This window comes from Micromesistius poutassou (assembly GCF_964030765.1).
Source record: "Micromesistius poutassou genome assembly, chromosome: 6".
NCBI classification, from domain to species: domain Eukaryota; kingdom Metazoa; phylum Chordata; class Actinopteri; order Gadiformes; family Gadidae; genus Micromesistius; species Micromesistius poutassou.
The window spans coordinates 3,731,905-3,752,332 of record NC_140276.1 but is presented as its reverse complement, the minus strand read 5'-3'; positions in this window follow the sequence as shown (position 1 = coordinate 3,752,332).

The window sequence follows — 20,428 nt, the reverse complement described above, 5'->3', positions numbered from 1 at the left end:
GAGCGGTGTGCAAACCACAATATGACTTATATTCAAATCCATTATTCGTCACCGTATCTCAGCATTCTGTCAGGATCATCACTCATGTCATAGACGTAACCATTTATTGCATGAAATGGTGATACAATTTAGTTTAGCGGTGTGGTTCATCTCTTTTCCCATGCACCCTGCTGTAGGATTTAAAGCATGAAATACAGATGTCAGATACAGAGTAACCAACAGCATACCAGAATTTGACAACAGGGAGCACTATTCAATTCCCCATGGGGTACATCAGATAAGTTGTATATGTGATACAGAGCAGAACCAAGCAGGTGATGGTGGGGGGGGGGGCATAATTCAGCTCAGCACACTTAACTTCGCAAAGTGCTTGAGATGGAAGGTCTTAAATCAAGGTCTTAAATTAACCGGCTATTAGTGTACGTGCTTTTGATTGGACCATGTTAGCATCAGCTGATAGGGGTGATTCACTAGAGTGTCCCTCCACAACTTGCGGCGCCAATATGTCTCTGAAGTCCTCTCCCTTCTTTTTGTTTTGAATTTGAATGCCTTGACCTCATTCCCATTTTGATGGACAAGGCTGAGCCCGGGAGCAGCAGGGTTACTACAGAACTCTCCTGTCCACTCTCCTGTTGTGAAGTCCACAAATCCACAGAAAGCTTCCTTGGTCAAAATAGCAACATGACGGTCAGATCCAGAACTTAAGGATTGAGTACTGAAGGAAGAGATTGTTGAAATGTAAAAACATCATTGTATAATTTTTATAGACTAGTGTTATTCAGAAAGTTATTCAGTGTACCACCTTGTGGTAAATGGGATACATTTTGAGGAGGCCTGCTTTATAATATTAAAAAGTATCTTCGCTATATTATCTATCAGAAGTGGGCCATGTCTGTCTAGCCACAGGATAAAGGAAACTAGGGTGAAATTAAAATAAAGAAGTGTGTTCTAAGCACAAAACTCCTTTTTGCATTTAATGATATTAGACAGCACCTAAACGCGAATCAATTTGCTTTCCTAGTTAAGTGCTTAGAATGCCTGCTTGAATGCGAGAGTTAAAATAACCTTTTGATACTTGCATGATTCTATAAAAAATAATAAAAAATTATCATAGCCACATTCAGCACTTAGTCTGGGTTCTCGTGCCTTTGAAATGCATCGCTGGTAAAAAAAAAAAAAAAAGAGAAAAGAGAGCGTAATTAGCTCTTTTCATCTGCGACCCATTGTAAACGAATGTTTTCCATCATGCAGCGGGTTCCTCAGGGCAGAACCGTGGTGATTGTCTTCTCAACAGCCAGAGGGATGCGCTGTTGATGGCTATACCGCTGCGATGCATAACAATTCGTCACAATGTGACAGGAACATGGCGGAATACGCCAACGTTTCAGTTAGGAACGTTCCTTTAGCAGGAACACACGCACGCCAACACGCTCTCGCGCACACACACTCACACCGACACGCACACACACACACACACACACACACCTGACAGTCTGGATTATTAGCGTGCAGACAGAGGTGTGCGACTCCGGCCTTAAGTTAGTTGTTCATAGTGCGGATCTGCCCCCTGCAACAGCACGTGAGTCTGTGTGCTTGCGTGCAGCCAGGTCTCACTCAGACTGGCCATCGAGCCTGCGGGCGATACAATGACCATTTCCATAAAACGCATCCATCAGCAGTGACAGAAGCCCCACTCTGCCCATTATGATCAACGATGCTAAAAGTATTCGCCTCAGGTCGGTCTCAGGTGTCATTTTATTACATCTGTTCAACATGTCCGTTGTACTGTACACATCAACGCCTAGGGCACTGGGTATGAATCAAATACAAATCACCTTTGACCCTCAGATACCTCAGCGTGTTTTTTTCAAATATAACCAAAAAGCGAGAAGATTGTACGAGCTGAATTCAAGGGGGAAAACGAAGACAATACCGCTATAGTACTATTTGAATCAACCCTCCATGTGCCCATCTCTTACTATTATGTTGCCTTTTTCTGGATGAATGATTAAACCTTCTTAACGAATGCTTTTCTGTTGTTAAGACGTGTGCGTTTACAAACATTAGCATCCGTTGCACTGCGTTTTCCCTCAGCTGTGGAGCAATCTCCCCCTCTTTCCGGGGAAGCATGTGAAAATAGGGGTCTTTATGGTCTTATGCGGCTGTTGGCGCACGTTTTCTGCTGACAAACAAACCAACGGGTGCAGGGAGAGCACTTAGCAGGCTCTGCTCGCGAGCTACGCTCACACTCAAATGAAGGACATCTTGGGTGAGAGACAGCGTCCAAAGCATTCTCCCGACGAGGCTGTCTCTGGCTTCTGAGCAAACAACATTGTTTCTTCTTCCCCCACTACAAGCCAAGCTGTGATATTTGCATCCAATTAGTTGATTGTAAGTGACAGCTAGCATGTCTCGGCTGTTACTCTGAAGTGTGTTCCTAAGCCTTAATTATGAAGAACTTTGTTGGACATCGTATTGTTGTAGGCATACTTCTCTATACACTTACAGTGTGAAATGTGTTTTCATGTCACCCCATAACAGTGAATATATCTATCTTGTTATCTTGTTTACAACTAATTGAAAGCTAGTGGAGTTGAAAGGCAATAAAGTCATTAAAATGTTTGAATAACAGATCTATAGATAGTTTAGTTAATTTAGTTGATTTAGTTTATTGCGTGTGATAAATAATTCCATACAATGAGCTTGTATGGAATTAAACTGTGCTTAATCAATCCAGTAGATAGATGCCGTAACATAAATACAAATCTGCAACAACGTATGGACAAATGTTTTAATGTTCGTAAAAAGGAGAAAAGTAAAGCAAAGCAGGGTAAAGTAACAGCAGTGTTCATAAGACTCAACTGTAATAATATTCAACATTTCTCCCTCACATGCTGATTACAAATGTGTGCCTCAGACAGGGAAAGGAAGATTTACAACAAATAGCTAATATCCTTACGGATTCCGAAAGATTCCTTTGTGGTAGAGAGGGTGAGGCCTTTGCTTATGCAAAGGGCGAGTTTTAAATTTGACAAGATATGATCTTATTTAGCAAAAGAGCAATATTAATAGGGCTGGGTTATACACTCTTATCCAAACACAAATAAATAAATAGTCATGGCTCCCCAGAGGAGGCAGAACCCCGTGCAGCCAACATCTGTAGCATAAATAATGGGTTTCCATCGCATCGCGTCATCACTTCACAGATAACACAGATTTGACAAATTTTCTCTGGGAGGGTGAAATATACTAAACCTTGCATGTCGTCCCCATCCAGGGGTCGAGGAAAAACTAATTAAATCTGCTGCCGGAACTTGTGTGACAATTTAATTAAAACGGAGGGACATCTACAAATCGGATTGTTATTCCATAACTGTAGTGGACTTTTGAGAGTTTATTTGGGTAAATACAGGGATTAGGAACAGTCACAACAAAGAGACATGTTATCGTAAGGGAGGAATGGGATTAGTATGTATTTGGAAAGAAGTCCTGATGTGGTTTTAACTGTTTGATTACATAAGCATGTGCATATGTTTATTATAGCCAAATTAGATACAAACAGCAGAGCAATTACACATCCCGAGTTGATAAAATATTCAATATTTATTCATATTATACTTCGGAGCTACAATCCTCATGCAAAACAATACAAGGGAAAGATTTTGGACTCGAACACACTGAATAATTCATTGTGTTTTATGAATTCAGGGTTTTAGGAGGTTTCAATTACCATCTTTAGCAACTTCAATATAAAAAATAAAGGCGACACGAACGTGCCTGGGTTCCTTCACTCTGACTTTGTTTATTGGGGTTTGCTTGGGGGTTTCTCCACTGTGCCTCGAGTGTTTAAAGGGTACAGCTCCAACACTGATTCCTGTAAAGTTGTGAAATCGGAACCGAAACCGTCTATTAAAATATTAATGCGATCCCGGCTCCGTTCCGCACGCCACGGCATATCTGTAGCCGTCAAAAAATAGGGCTGACCTTCATGGACGGCGAATAATCCTGTGAGTGTGCAGCACTGGATCAGAAGGTTTTCACGGTGGGGTCATTAGGTGCCGTATAGCTCATACTTTATCACAGGGAGAAATGACTCTGCGCGTGATAAATATTCTATCAGGCTTCCATCTTTCTCAAGGAGAGATGTGTTAGAATACAGTCCACACACTGCTGCCCGGCCGTTCACAAGGGGCTGGAGAAATCAAAACTATCTCATGTGTTTCTCAATAATGCATTGTGGGATTGTAGTTTTATGAAGCCACTTATAGTTTCCTAGAAAGTTGAGGAGAGTAAAAAGCAGTCACCATCTGCCCAATAGACGATATCATATTAAAGTAGTGATATTTATACACGTCACAGGTTGTTGATGTTCTTTAGGTCATGTTCTGCCTTTGTCTTTATGTTGTTTAGTGTTCGTTCTCCCCCTGTCCAGCAGATGTTCTTCGACTTCTCCCTTCACTTCACATATCCTGCCTGTCATCTCAATCACGCCGTTCCCCTCACCTGTGTGTCCTTGTCAATCTCCCCCCCCCCCCCCCCCCCCCCCCGCTACTCATTCCCCGACCAGTCCCTGTATAGTGTTGTTAAATTATGCAACAGTTTAGTATAGCAGAAGTATAGCAACCATCTTGTACTATACTTGTATCTTGTATAGTCGTTGTAATTACTTAAGACAAGGTTTATGCTTTGAGTATTGTTGGCCAAGGAACAACTGAGCCTTGGTGAAACTGATCTGTGTAGGATGTCAAAAAGTGCTCGATTTATTCTGTTTGTTTGGCTGGATTTGTGTTATTATTATTATTTAAAATTATTCCTCATTTGTAAAAGTGTAAGATAATTATTTGAAAACAAACCATTTCTCGTTATTCTCGTTCGCATCATCATTATTCAAATTGCTAATTGGCTCTTGCCAATGATTTTGCTCTCGCTACAAAAAACACATTATGATTTCTGTTTGTTTGTGGATTTAATTTCAAAAAGTCATCTCATTTAAAGTCATCTCAAGCATATCTTTTTGTAAGCCTGCCACTTGCATGGCCCAAGTCAAACAAACAAACAACAAACAAACTAGAACACAAGTGTATTTGTACTGTCTGGCAGTCTGGCATCATGTCTACAGAATGGCACCTTCAACACTCCCAGCGTCACTTACGATGGCTCTGACTTTTTATTCGCCATGACAACATGACACAAGGATAGGATACATGTCACATGGTTGATAAACTGGGGATTAAAATAGGTTTGTATGTGTTTCATTCCTCTCCCTTCCTGTCACTCCCGGCTATGTAATATGTACCCACACAAACAAAAACACCAAAAACCACAAACACTGCTATTGCTTCGACTGGTACAGCACTGTCATGAAACAGTTATGAACAAGATAGTGGCATTTTCCCAGAAGTCCAAAAGTGAAAACAGCCTGAACAGATATTACTGTTGGGCTCAGCAAACGATGCAGTCCATTTAAGCCTTGCAGGAAATGGAAAAGGAGGTCTTTTTTGTGCCTATTTTTTTTCGATTAAAAGCACATACTCAATAGGCATCGCGAGTCCATACTTGCTATTCTACGTTTGCCTGCCAATGAAAGATAAGGCAAACCATGCAATTATGAACGCAAAGCGGCCATTTGCATTGCATCGATGGACTCACCCCTGTGGACCGTGCCATTTATGATGATGGCAAATGCATGGCAGGGGGGTAGTGGAGGTGGGGGGGGGGGGGGGATGTGATGACTGGTCAAACAGTTTCCCATCAACCCCTGTGATGGCTGATCGCTGGAGCGTGGCCCCTCCGTCGGCTCAATATTTAAACAGCTGTGTTGGACGCGGGCCTTGTCAGAAGCCATCGCGGGGGTCAGGGGGGGTCGGCGTCGTCCTGAAAGCCACAGCGAGGGTCATCGCAAAAACCCTTGGCACGGAGCAAGTGGACAAGGATACACTGCTCCTCTGTCACCCTGACCGGCCTCGGGAAACATGAGTTATAGATCAGCTTCTTTGAATATGGCTCCGGGCAATCGGGAGCAGTGGATGCCAGTCCTTCCAAGACAGGACAGACTCGTTGACCCTTATTGCCATAACGATGAATCATAGTCACTCGCTGCTCTTCCTGAGTCTGCCACTGGTAGGGGGACATATTTTATGTATGGGGGAATTGTTAATACAGGTTTTGCTGAATATTTATGAAATGCAAACATGTACCGCACAGTAAGTGCCCGTGAACCATTGGCAAATGTTTGCATACCTACCAAGCACACGCATACACAGATCCAGACAAAGACGTCCCACACACACACACTCACACACACAAAACCACAAACCAACACAAACACACAAACACACAAATAACTACAACATTGTTAAAAGTGAAGTATTTCCAACAGGCTATTTTTCCACAACAGATTGCTATGACAACATCCTGCTGTTCCAGGAGACAAACTTTGCGCTGTCACTGAAATGATACGGTGTAAGGTAGGGGTAAGGATCTACTTGTTGTGTTTAAATTGAGGGTACGGTAAAGAAAAGTAACTCGGGCCCAGACAAGTTTGTTCATGTATATAAAATGACTGTGCCTTGGTTTGCCTCCATGCTGGGAGGGCTGTGCTGCCTCCATCTGGCATTTATATGTAAATATAAAACTGGTGTTATGGAGTGTTTGTATTCCGGCAATTCCAGCAAAATGGCCTGCACAATAGCCTAAAAAGCCACTACAAAGGGCTAAAGTGCAAGAAAAACAAAACAATAACGATAATAACCAGCAATGGGAAATTGCAGAATAAAGTCGGAAATACCTAACGACTATAACAACCGGACCAATTATGCGCTCAACATCTGGCTATCTTTAGTACAAAAAAGGCCAAGTTATGTTATAATTGATTGAAGAGCCATGAAGAGAGATAAAAAAAGCTATATAGATAATGACGCCAAAAGGGACAGAGGAAAGAGGCGCACACTCCAAAACTCCAAACTCTAAAAACCCGCTCCCTGCTTAACGCTCAGTGAGAAATGTTTTATTTAATGTCAGAGGAAATATCCACACACAGTGTCAAACTGCCTGTGTACGAGGAGTGGGCACCTGAATATTTAAAGAAGCTAAAGTAATTATATCATCCTTTTCTGATGGATCCGGAGCTTCATCTGAGTAAACAGTAAAGTACGAGAGGCCCCTGGGGGGGGGGCGAGAGGGCCCCGCGCGTGTTTGCTGGCCGGATCATTTACCCTTCACGGCAGCTGTCACGCGAGTCCCCTCGCCTCGCACATCAGGCCCTAACGACAGCGTTGTGAAAGATGTCAAAGGAACACACACAAACACACAAACACACAAACAACGGCTGAGGGATCGCCTTGTGCTGTTTGTATTTGCTTTGATTTGACTATAACGACTGTTTGTTGACAGAAAGGACCCCTCGACAACAACAACAGCTCAGAGTCCTTGGTTACGCCTTTGGCTCCTTGGTAATGCATTTGGCTCCCGGGTCACGCGTATGGCTCTGGGCGTACGCAGCCAACTCTGTTAATGTGGCGCTACGGAGGGGTGTGCACTGCTGTATGCAGATTGTGAAGTTGCGTTTGTACAGTGCTCTGCCACAGGGCCTTGAGGGGAGGACAGCGGGACTCCCTTGACTCTTGGTACGATCCTATTGTGTTGCAGGGAGTTGCAGAGAAGGATACCCTGTTGCCGAAGACCACAGTATGAATAGAGTTGTTCATAATCATTATCTATTCATGTGTTCCGCTTTTAAGGAGGGGATTTTCCTTTCTCCGAGAACAAGGCCTTACAACAGACGCACAAAAACAAATTCAATCCTTTTTTGCGGGTTATTTACCATCTACAAAAAAACATTGTGCATGATTCTATTCATGTGTTAAATCTAATTCATAATAAGGCATTACATCTGTGTTAGTCCATCATTTCTTACTCCGAGTTCCCCCCCAAAAAAAGTAATTGGTTTTTTGGGTGGGTGGGAAAAAATGCTGTTTGCAGTAGAAAGAAAAACATGCCACCTGAGGTAATCACTGTCTCTGATAGAGAAGTGACTACAGTAAGCCTTTTGAGAAGGGCTGCTCTGTTCATCCAGTCAGCATCATTACATTTCCCTGGCCTGGACCACATAAAAAACCCTGCTGAAAAACCCTTAAGTCATACAAAGGGACTTTTAACACCTGAGGGCTTAAATAGCGTACATCAAGATCGGCATTCATAGCATACAAACCGGTGTTTGCCAGCTAGTATGTTAGCCGCGTTTTCGACACACACATTACGCTAGCAATGACATTTCTGTTGTATATGTGTGTGTGTGTGTGTGTGTGTGTGTGTTGAGTTTTCTTCACAGCTTGCAGTGTGGTCGTGTTAGGCATGCCTCACACTAAGGCTAATAGCTGTTAAAGCACAGTTTAGCGGTGTATAACTCATACTGCACATAACACCAACTTCCCAGTCAAGTCCAATCATCCCACAACAAACAGTAATCGAATATGGGCCCCAGACGTCAGCAGAGTAATGGCACTACTGTGTTTACATTCATAGAACATGAATGATCTGGAAGTACAAAATGTAATTATGAATTAAATACGTTTCCATGTGCCCTCCGTTATTAAAGCCTCCCAGACTATGTATTGCAGGGGAAAGGGAAAGAATGAAAACGCTCAAAGAACAAGACGAAGGGTACACAGTGAAGAAGTACATTGCTTACTGCATGCTTTTGCAACCTATTTATTTATTTATGGTTGGTTGTTTCTGCTGTAAAAACAGACTTACTGTCTTGCAGGGGACAAGAGATGTCTTATCCCAATTTTAGACATCCAAAATTGGGATTTAGGTTTGGTTTTAGATTGCCTCCAGGATTGGCCAGACACGGGCTGACCTTGGCCAAGGTCCGAGCCTCCACACAGACTATATAAGGAGGCTGTTCCAGGGGAGAGGGACACTGGCCATGTTTCCGCACGGAAATTAAAACAAATAACCCGGGTAGACGGGAGAGAATTAGATGGCTGTAATTCCTCATTGATTATCTGAGCTATTGTACAATGCACTGCCTAGAGTGGGCATATTGGCAAGGAAGGGTCGCAGGAAAAGCTGTTTATCTTCGATTTCCCTGGATCGATAATCAGGGCCCCTTGGTTTGTCAATGATTTGTAATTTTTCCTTGTTTGGCAGGGCTTAAGCCCATGAGGTCCTACACAAATCGGGGGCTCATAAAGAAAACGCAAACCCAGACTTTAATGGATTACCCACTCCTTTATAAACGATGAACTGACACTCTCCTGAGAGAATATTCCATTACAGGATTTATTTTTCCCGGATCCCAAACACAGAGCGTTTGCTGTGTTTTCTGTACCTAATGAGAGAATACACTGTGCCACAACGTAAAAAAAAAAGATTACCACTACTGCGCGTTTTTCCACGTTTTCACATGTCAGCATTTACGCTGGAACGTGGGAGTGACGGCAGAAACTGATTTTATTCACTCTCCGCCGAATATGCTTTGAAAGTTAATCTAAGCGACGTGAGTTCAAATGGAAACAAATGCCTCCTGCCTTGAATTGATGTTGAAGTGGGCTTTATTTTCACACACAAAAAACGTGGCCGATATGATGGGTGTATGAAAATGTTGCTGACGCAGAGAGTCGTGGCACTTAATGGCGTTGTACTTGACCTCAGAGACTCGCTGATGCCCCACTTGAAGCTTTTGGTAGTTACATGATAAACCACTGTGTATTTGGCCTCCTACACACATCACACATGAACATACAATCATGGTCCTGTTTGTGTTAAAGTGGACGTGTGTATGTTTGTACTAACTACAGTCTACATGTTTTTGTTTAAACTGTTACCAGCCATTTTTGCGTACTTGTGATTAAATTGATCTTTGATTAAATTGTGTTTTGATTGAGTCTCAGGTTCTCATGACTCACAACTTCATGGGGGCATGAGACTCAATTAAAATACAATTGAATCCAAAAAACCTTTAAGGTGTACCTGTCTGGGTTACTGACTACCTTTTTGCATTGCAGTGTACCTGTATGGGTCATAACGAAAGATCGAAACCCTTGATTTACTGATTGCTAGAACTACAGAGTTTCCACTTGACATAGGTTCATCTGACAATTATCTTCCACCTGAAAGAGCTACTTGAATGGTTAAAGGTAGGGTCAAAGGAAGATAAATTACCAATGTCTTAATTTGAAAACCAGATTAACCTTTGAGTATCTCATCAATTTACCTAGTCTAAAGTAATCTAGATTGTGTCAAAATAGCTTAGCTCTCATTTCACAATAACCCGTGGGAGACAATCTCCTTACATTTTTAGACTATAAAAGGTTCTAGAAGTTTCCAACCAGAAAGATCTATGGCAAACAACAATGTATTAAAATGCCAAAACACTAATTTATTTTGTATTATTTATATATATAGTACACACATAAATAAGTGTGTACTTTTTATTTAACCTATTTTTATTTCTTTATTCCTATGAAACATTTCAAGTTAAAACCCCCAACCTAAACAACATAAATATCTTTAAACACCATGCACCAACATGGACATTTTCGAGGTGCAATAAAAAAAAAAGGCTGCATTTGAAGTGTTGCACAGAGTGGAGAAGGATTCAGTACAATATCAAAAGTCTTTTAGTGGGCCCCACAGAATAATACTCAAAGATGAGATGGGATGAACAAGTAAGACCCATCTTTTTTGACACGCTTCAATTATTCCTCTTGTGGATTCGAGGGCTGCGATAGGTCCACTACAGATCCGCATTGTTTCATCTCGCCCAGAGTTTCGTCTTTTGATCTCAGGTCAAGGCATTTGAAGTTTTGTACAATTACAGAAAAGAGGCTGGCTGATTGAGAGACTATCAAATATTATGGGAGGCTTCGGCGTTTCTGCACGCTTTCTATACTAAGAGCAGAGACACAAGGCGTGCTGCGCATTCACAATGAACACCAGTGTTGTCTCAGGTTGAGTGACCATTGGTAAATATCTGTGCGGTGTGCGTTTCCCGCCGAGGCGCCAATTACCTGAGGAACGGTAATGTGTGTGCTTGCTGCTTTTCCTCCTCCGCCTCAAATGCACCGCTGTTTCTTTTGTCTAAAGTGCGTGTTTGGAGGCAAATATTGGGTTCCCGGGTACCTACCTCTCAGCGGCGTGCATAGGGACCGATGGAGTTAAGGTGGCTTCTCCGTTACAGCAATATTTATGTGCTCCTAATGATATCATGTAATTATGTGAGTCTGAGGCAGAGATAAGAGCTGGCTACCTAGCAACTGAGTTACTCCATCCAGGCGAGTCCTTTCCTGTGTGTGCTGCTCAATGCTAATGACGGGGTGTATTAACTAAAACAGATTGATCCGTACACTCACCTGTGTGATTACTGGAGGCTAGACTTTATTTATTTATTTTACGAATTGCGGATACAGCCTTCAAATAACTCGTTCAAATGTCAGAATGCACTGACACCCTTGCCAATATACCCTCTCTCTCGCTTTCTTCCTCTTTCCCTCTCACATCTTCTCTTCTAGGTCAATATCATTCGCACCGCATGGAGGAAAATAAATCAATGTGTGTGTGTGTGTGTGTGCGCGTGTGCCCGTGCATATGTGTGTACGTGTATGGACAGTGTGTGCGTGTGTATGTGTGTGTGTGTGTGTGTGTGTGTGTGTGTGTGTGTGTGTATGTGTATGTGTGTGTGTGTGTGTGTGTGTGTGTGTGCATGTGTGCTTGTGTGTGCGCGCCTGCGTGTGTGTGTGTGTGTGTGTGTGTGTGTGTGCATGTGTGTGTGTGCCTGCATGTGCCCATGTGTGCGTGCATGTGTGTGTGTTTGGATCTTGCATTGGATGTTCAACCGTCATGCACATTGTTTTTCCTCCACATCACACATCGGTGTCCCCCGTGTCTCAGTGCCGGTGGCGCACCACGTGAAACACCCCCCTTACCCCCCCCCCCCCCCCCCCCCCCCCCCCCCCGGGGCCCAGCGGTGTGGAGGGCTGGGATCCAGAGCCCAAATGATGAGGCTTTTGTCTGCCTAAAATTCGTTCAATTCATTCATTCAAAGTTGGGTCGGCTGTCACACAACTTAAGTCAGCGAGTCAAACGTCTTGAGAAGACTGGAAGTAAAAAGACAACACTGAAACAAATCAGGTATTCTGTGTGTTTCCCTCCACCGCCACGTCAATGGAAGGGTAAGCGTCTGATCAACGCCACCCCCCCCCCCCACCACCACCACCACCACCAGCATTACCCATTCAACCTCCAAAATGACGCGCGTGTGGGAGTGATGTAAGAATTACATTTGCTGCAGTGTGTGTACGAGATGTTGCAGAGAGATGGGTCGGGGAGAGAATAGAGGGAGAGACGAAGGAGACAGATGGACAGACAAAGGGAAAATATTTAGGGGGAAGTTCACAAAGGGAGGGAGGGAGGGAGAAAGGGAGAGAGGGACAAAGGGAATAGGAAAGTTTGTTTGAGTCAAGAGAGCATTACTGAGATTGACTCATTTGCTTTTAGTTCTTCAGGGGTCTTTAAGGTCTTCCAACTTCCTCAACTGCCGTTGTCATTACATTTACCGCTCAATGTCAACTGCTAGATGTGTTCCCCCTAAAATCCGTCGACCAGAGCACCAAACGCTAAACGTTAATATCCTATGGTTAATGCTGCCTTTAAGCCTAATGCTCTGGTGAAGCTTATCGGAATAACAGCCACACACACACATCCATTCAGACTGCTGCCTACAAAGCTGTGTGTTGAGCATCAGTTAGTAGTCCACAGTGAATGGCTGGCTCACACCGTCGAGCTACACCCTTGTCGGTGTTGATGCGGTAAGGGAGGGGTGGAGGTGGGGGTGGACCCTGTGGTGGGAGTGGGAGACCGGGAGGGATCCGGCTGAAAAGATGCGTGCGGAGGATTGGCTTCTGTCTGTGGCAAGAATGGCCACTTGAGGATGTTCATATGTAGTGCTTGATAACATAATATGGGCCTATTGTGGCGTAAGACACAATGCAACCCGCTGGAAGGGGTTTCCATACACCAGACACGTGTGCAGCTCATGGATACAGACTCATCTTTTGTCCTTTTCATGCGTTTTGTTTAAGCGTGTCATTCACCGTTTCAGGTTTAGAGACAAGAATATACTCTGGGGAGAAAAATGGATCGCCTTTTAGTTGCATATTGACCAATTTGTTTCTGGTAAGGTTTCAGGGTGAATCCAAGATGTTACAAAAAGCACAGAGGCCACAGACACATTGTTTTGTAGGGAATTGTTGTGGCCAATGAATGGCTCACAAACAGAAGCAGTGCAGCCTCCTGGCGCAAACACCAAAATCACTTAATGAGTTTCCAGAGCCATGGCAGAGCTGCCTGTTGGTCAATAGAGTTGTAATAGAGTGATACCTCAATGGGGAACTATAAGTGGGATTTGTCAACTCCATGTGTCCAAGATGTCAAGTGAATGCTAAAATTGGTTGTCCATGCTCCCTGACCTGCTGCACTTGTCCTGTCAACTAAACTCAATAAAGCTACAGCCGTTTGATGGTGTAAAGTGGCATTGACTGATTTTGGGGGGTGCACACTGGCCTCAGAACGTATTGAGTACTGCGGTAGAGTTATGTCACGTGGGGGGGGGGGGGGGGGGGGGGGGGGGTGGGAGAATAAGAACCATGCTTATTCATTAACCCTTCCATCATTCCCACAGGCTTACACTAGGCCTGGATGATACTAATCAGGATTAGTGTAACACCCAGATTAGTTGGATAATTCATTTTTTTTCATTTTAGATGCATTTGGGGGTCCGACAATAGTGGGGGTGGGGGGGGGAATAATTTTGCAAATTTTGGATTAAGCTTAATCAATAGTTCCACTCTTTAGTTTTAAACGTCATCGTGAACAAATACAAAAATACTATCTTTTATTCCCACATAAATAATAAATATTTTTTGTTTTGATCAACTCCATTCATTTGTACTGGATTTAAATGTCACTCTGAAATGCCTGATCTATGTCTGGTCAACCCAGAAAAGAGAATTTGCTGACGCCTCAAATGCCACCAATTAGCAGTACATTTCCAAACAGTAGGTATAGAGAGCCACTGCTAGCTATAGGGCTCTTGCTTATCTCTTGCAGACCAAACACACACACTACCAGGGACTTAAAGCAGCTCTTTATGGCGAGAGGTATAATGTAGCTCATGGGAATAAAAGTCCTTGCAGAGTCCACTGCAATATAATTGTTGATTTAAACATGGGGCATGAGGGAGGGAAAACGACATCAATCCAGAAGTGGCCGTAACAGGTGATCAAGTCCATGCTAAATGGGATTGCCGAATTCAAATAATTATTACATCCTTAGGTTTGAAGCAATACTGTATTTATATACATGCTATGGATGGATTCCAAAAATGTAATGTTTTTCTCATTACCATGTTTTTTTTAACATGGTAATGAGAATGCTTTTACTACAAACTAATATTTGATGGGTTCTGAGCTAAAAGCACCTCATTAGGTGAGGACATATTCTGGAAGCCCCTGAAGTAAACGACCAGCAGCTACTCACCCCCTTCCCTCAGAATATAGATCGCATCCTCAATGTCTGAAAAGCCCCAATCCGCACACAACCTCTAATCACCTAAACTCTCTAAAGGTGTTGGGTGCACTCTCCCATCCAAACAAAACAATAACACAGGCCACCCACAACTATCCACACACCAAATAAACATCTGCGGGCAAACAAGAGCACTGGGCTCCTCTTGACGAAAAGCCCACGTTCGACATGACTAAGCCCCGGCGCAGTGGCCCAGGCCGTGCCGTCGCATCCACCTCGCGACTGAGCAACTCTGCTCAGAAACAGAAGTGTCCAAGAGGAGCGCGCATCGCCTCTCCCCAGTGGTTGTTTGTATACTTTGTCACTCACTTCAGATTAAAACACACACCCGAGAGAGAGCGAGAGAGAGCAAGAGCGAGAGAGAGAGGGAGAGAGAGAGAAAGAGAGGGAGGGAGAGGGTAAGAGAGATGGAGAGGGAAAGAGAGAGGGAGAGGGAAAGAGAGAGAGAGATGGAATTATCTTCCACAGGGTGGGTACAAAATTGTTGTGTTGATAATGCCCACTGGCCTCATGGTGTGTGCAAGTCATTGTCTGTTTCTGTCGTGAATCGCTGTCATTTATTGTTTGCACAGGCCCTGGACACTGAAAATAACGACCCCCACAGCTACAACAATCCTCCTCTGCGACGGCACCTTTCCGGGCGTGCGCTTGATGTTTATGTAGCAGTGGAATGACGGAGGAATAATGATTTTCTTTTGTAGCCACAACACAGTGGCGGCCTAGACACCATATATTTTTTACAGCATATCATTATAATAAAATGCTCTCTGACAATCTCTTACTAAAAACAACAACTGCCACTGCTCCACTGCTGGGGGTGCCGTGTATTATTGAGGGGAAATATATCGAGTTTTGTGAGCACATTTCCTGCATCCACTTCCTGTGGCTGTCCATAAGGACAAGTGACCTCTTGTTCTCCCTCCTGATAGGACAAGTGTCCTCAGATCCCCGATTTTTTCTGTCCTTGCCCCTTGATTATAATCTGTGTCTCATCAGATCACGTCACTCCCACGTTTCCCCCGTGTGTGTGTCACAGTGAATCTTGGTACTCTTTAGCTGATTGCATTGGAAACTGTCCATAATGTTGCTCATGGGGATGTCCCTCACAGACACTTTATTAGAATGTAAACATTCAGAGGACCATGCTATGGTAATGGATTGCGTAAGAAGCCAGTCCATATGGTTGAGAGCATCGGGGTCATCAGCATGTATCTCCAGCGTTCACCCTCCTCTTCTGTGTTAGAGCGCGTGGGAGGCTGGAGGAGAGACGATCGAGGTGTAACATAGTAGGCCATAAAACTGTATTTAAGATGAAACTAATGAGAAATGTAAGTGATTATTAAGGGCTAAGACATCTTTCATAGACAGAACTGTGGCCTTTGGGTAACTAATGGTCTGATTTATACCATTTGGTCTCTTAGTGAGGAGGATGTAACCCATGACAACGCATATACATTTGGCTGGTGCCTTATGCGTTTTCAAAATGTAGAACTTGGTTCAGTTTATTCAAATGTACCCTGTGTCTCAACAAAATACCCCTTTTATTCTAACTTTCACATGGAATAAAAACGATTATAAATACAAAAGCATGACCTTTTTGGCTACTTAATATGCAGAAATCAAGATAAAACTCTGTAACAGAACTTTATCAGCTATGTTCTGGGTCAGCGACTGCAGTAGTTAAATCCCTGTAGTACATCTCCTGGAAATTGCTAAAAATGCTGCCATAATTGCAGTGATTTAATTTTCACCTTTGGAGATTTGGCAACATTTTAAATACCATAAAAAACATACGTTTGTTCAGCCTTTTTCTCGCTGAGGCTTTCGATTAAAGCGTCTAAACTGCACATTAGACTTTATAGATTATGTCCAAATGCATGCCTACACAAAGAAACATTTGGTGTTGTGCAGTGTGTTTTGGCCCAGGACACTGTGGTTTCACAGTGTGGGTCTATCAGTCAACTGAGCATTTCACTTTTCCAAATGAGCTCCATTACTGCCAGGTCTGGAGAGAGGACGTTGTCGTGCACTTAGTCAGAGGCAGTGAACTTTAGGGCTCAGTGCCCAGAATACACAACACTGTACTAGCTGGAGCTCTAGCTGAACCAAGTCGGCCTGCTCTTCAAGGCACTGCAGGGAGTGGGAGGGCTTGTCATCCTCGTTGTGTCAATTCAGGCCGGAAAGCAAATTCATTTGATGTTTTTATTTCATATATTTATTTTATCATGTGAAGTTTCTGGAGAGACTGTTTCTTCAAAAATAATTCTAAATCTTGAAATCAAAGTACAATTCTGCAACATTTATGCTCACCCCTTCCTTTCTAAAGACGTAGGACGAGCTACGGTGGCCTGTATGGCGCAAGCAGGTACTTCCAAAATGGTGTCTTCGTCTACCACAGCATGGAGGAGTCAACTGTCAAGTGATGATGTTTCATTGATCGATTTATTAAGTGTATTTAGTTATTTAGTCTGTAAAACGAGAGGTCATAGCATAGAAATAAAACAGCTCAAAAATCGAAAAAGATAAGACGAGATAGGTTGATAAGGTTGAGTACCTTGTCCATTCTGGTCTATTGAGGAAACATGGTGAGCAACAGGGCATGTAAACAGAGAGAGAGAGAGTTACCACTCATAGGTTTTGATCTTACTTATAACATCATTAACCATCATCAGCATTGACTAAATATGTCCAGGTCATTTTTTTTTTAATCTTACAGATTGCAACTTTGACACAAAAAAGCTTATTTTGTGTTACCCCTTTGATATATGTTGCTATGTCTAGCATGCTTTGTTATTAATGTTGAAAATAAGATGGCACAATCCCTCACATTCAACGTGATCCCCCCCCCCCTCCTCATTTCCTGAGGTATGTTGCACTATATGCCACACTGCAGGTTTTTGTGTTACCAAGTTATTGTGACCACGGCTCCCCTTTTCACTTTTCCTCTCCCCATGCCATTCAGGCAGTATTAAAGACCAAAAATAATATATAGAGTGTAAATGACATTGGCCCTGGTGGTCCATGTCCAACAACAATGCCACAACAACAACAACAACAGCCATTATTGCAATAACAAGGTATGATAGAGCCCAGGGGCCAACAAAATGCTCCACAGAGGCCAGAGCGAGAGCATGTGCCCCCTGGACAGAGGCCCCTCGCAGCAGTGGCTTTGATTAGCAGAGTGATGGATCATCAGCACTGCCCGCCACGGCCCATACGCAGAGCTGGAGGCAGCACACCTGCAAGCAATAATGAATGGCTCACCTGCGTGATTAACCCGCCCTCCTTCCCACCCCTGGTCCGCGGGAGGAGGCCGGCGGCGGGGAGCCCGTTTCTGCTGGCCCAGATCGCTTCAGCACCTGGAACCCTCCGGAGAACGATGGCAGGGAGCTAGCCCAGCTGGTCCAAGTGGAAAAACAAAAGCTTTAACTATCTGTGTTCCTGTTTCTGCACTCCCTACCTCTCGCACACATCGGTGTGTGTGTGTGTGTGTGTGTGTGTGTGTGTGTGTGTGTGTGTGTGTGTGTGTGTGTGTGTAGTGGTCTCGATTGAACAGCCCTCTGTTTATTTTGCTGAGGTTGAATAGTCTGTAATTTTAACATTGTAGTATTTGGCAGTATTTGAAATTTTAATTTTAATGTAATTTTAACATTGTAATTAGCGCTATTTGGCCTCTATTTGTTTCTATTTCAGCAACAAAGGGCTCAGTCAATCACAGTGCCTGCAAAAGTGGATTCTGACCAGGAATCGGAAGATTAAACCAACAGAATGTTTGTTGATTATTTATTAAGATTCTATTTATTATTTTGACAGGTTGAGTTTAGTCCCACTATTTTCATGCATAATACCAAGCATGAAAATAACTAAAGATGTGTTAGCACTAGAACCCATTTATCTTATTCCTGCAATAAGGTGAAATCATGCAAAAAGAAAAACCTTTGACAACAAAAATAGAGGCAAACATAAAGAACTGGCAGTCATTATAAATCCCAAACAGAGGGTTGCATAATATATTTAATGGCATACTGAGGTAAAAACATGAAGTATCAAAGTCTTTGACAGAGGGTGTTGTATTAGTTTATTGCCATTGAGAAGGATTGTTTATCTATGTGTCACTTTTCAAGCAATTCTGGCAAACAAAAAGTGCTTTGATACTTGCTTGTTTTTTACAAAAATAACCTATTTTTTTGTTTTTGTCAGATCCAACAAAACTCCCACACTTGTTATTTAGACAAATACGTCCATCACATTCTGATGTATGCTCATTCACTTTTTGACTTTTGAATAGTGATAATTCCTTGTTGTTGTTGTTGTTGTTGTTGTTGTTGTAGCAGGATTTGTTTGTTCCCCAAAACTAAAACTACGCTGAGAAGTTACGAGATGCTTCTTAAAGGAGTTCATCCCCGTTCTTTACTTCCTTCCATCTGTTCTTGAACTTAATGAGGCTTTCAAAAACTCTGAGGTAAGCTCTTTTCATACTCTTGCTGAAGTAAATCTTAGTGTACAGGAACTGCATGCATCCATCTCATTCAATGAGCACAGTGTTGATTGATAGTGTATGTTTTAAATCCCAAGGAGATGTGACGATAGTGTCAGGAATGGTCACGCAAAACCAAATCTTTGATCTTCTATTTACAGAGAGACGGCCTCCTCAGAAAAGTTTTAGTAAAGATGAACGGGTAACTTTTTGGAACCATTATTTCATCATTACTTAAGTGTAACACTTAAAAGAAATACTCAAGAGTATTATTGCTAAATGATTTTGGTGATTGAACAAGAATTCAAGCAAAGTCGTGGTAAACAGTTTGACGGAAATTGATCACTAGCGATAGTATGTCACTTGAAGTACAACATTTCTGTGACAAGCAAGTTCAGCTTGAAGAGTGTGTATGGCTCACATAATAATAAGTCAAGTAGGAGGGAGGCCGCACTATTCATAAATCCACTTTTATTTGCACAGACGCGTTTCGGCGTATGCATTATTCAGTGTGCAACAATGTAACAGTGTAACTAGTCTTAAATACCCTCAGCCATTAACACACCCAATGACTACAACCAATGACATTTAAATGCTATCCAGGCCAATAATGATCATTGTCACTAATGTTTCAGACGGTCCATTGATGAGAGAATAATTACATATATGTACAAATGAACATACAGTATATACATTCCATTTATAAGAAGCAACTTAGTGACAAATATTTATTCATCCAATTCGGGATACAGGTGTTTAAGTTTAAAATATACCAAGCCTCTTGCTGTAGGAGGCGGTTCACATAATAAGAAATCTTCAGGTTTGGTTAAGTAAATCAACTATACATCCTTGCACTCAAACCGTAACATCTCAAGACACACATCACAGCATACTTGTTGTGATTTATTACGATTAAACTGCATTAATTCCACTTGTATCCTAGTTTTGTTTATATAACGTGTCATAACTAGTCACAAATCAAACCACATTTGTAGCAGCATGAACCATTCAATAATTGATGGGGCATGTATTTTCTGTTTTAATCTGTTAGATGATTTGATTGGATAATCAGAACGCATGGGAAATGTGTTGTGAAGACTCAAGTAGAATAGATCTAAATAGATCTAAAAGAATGAGATACGTTAGTAAAATGATCTGTACACCTTCTCTGACGGACTCCCCTGAAGGAAAACATATTGAACAAACCAAACCCACACATTGGGTTTTAAAATGAAACATCACCCAAAAGCAATCCTTCGTTTATCAACGACCCACATGCATCAATGCCCAAAACATGTCCCTTGTGAAAAGAAGAAAGCTTTAAAGTTGGTTTGGTTGGGCGATTGATATATCGACCACCAT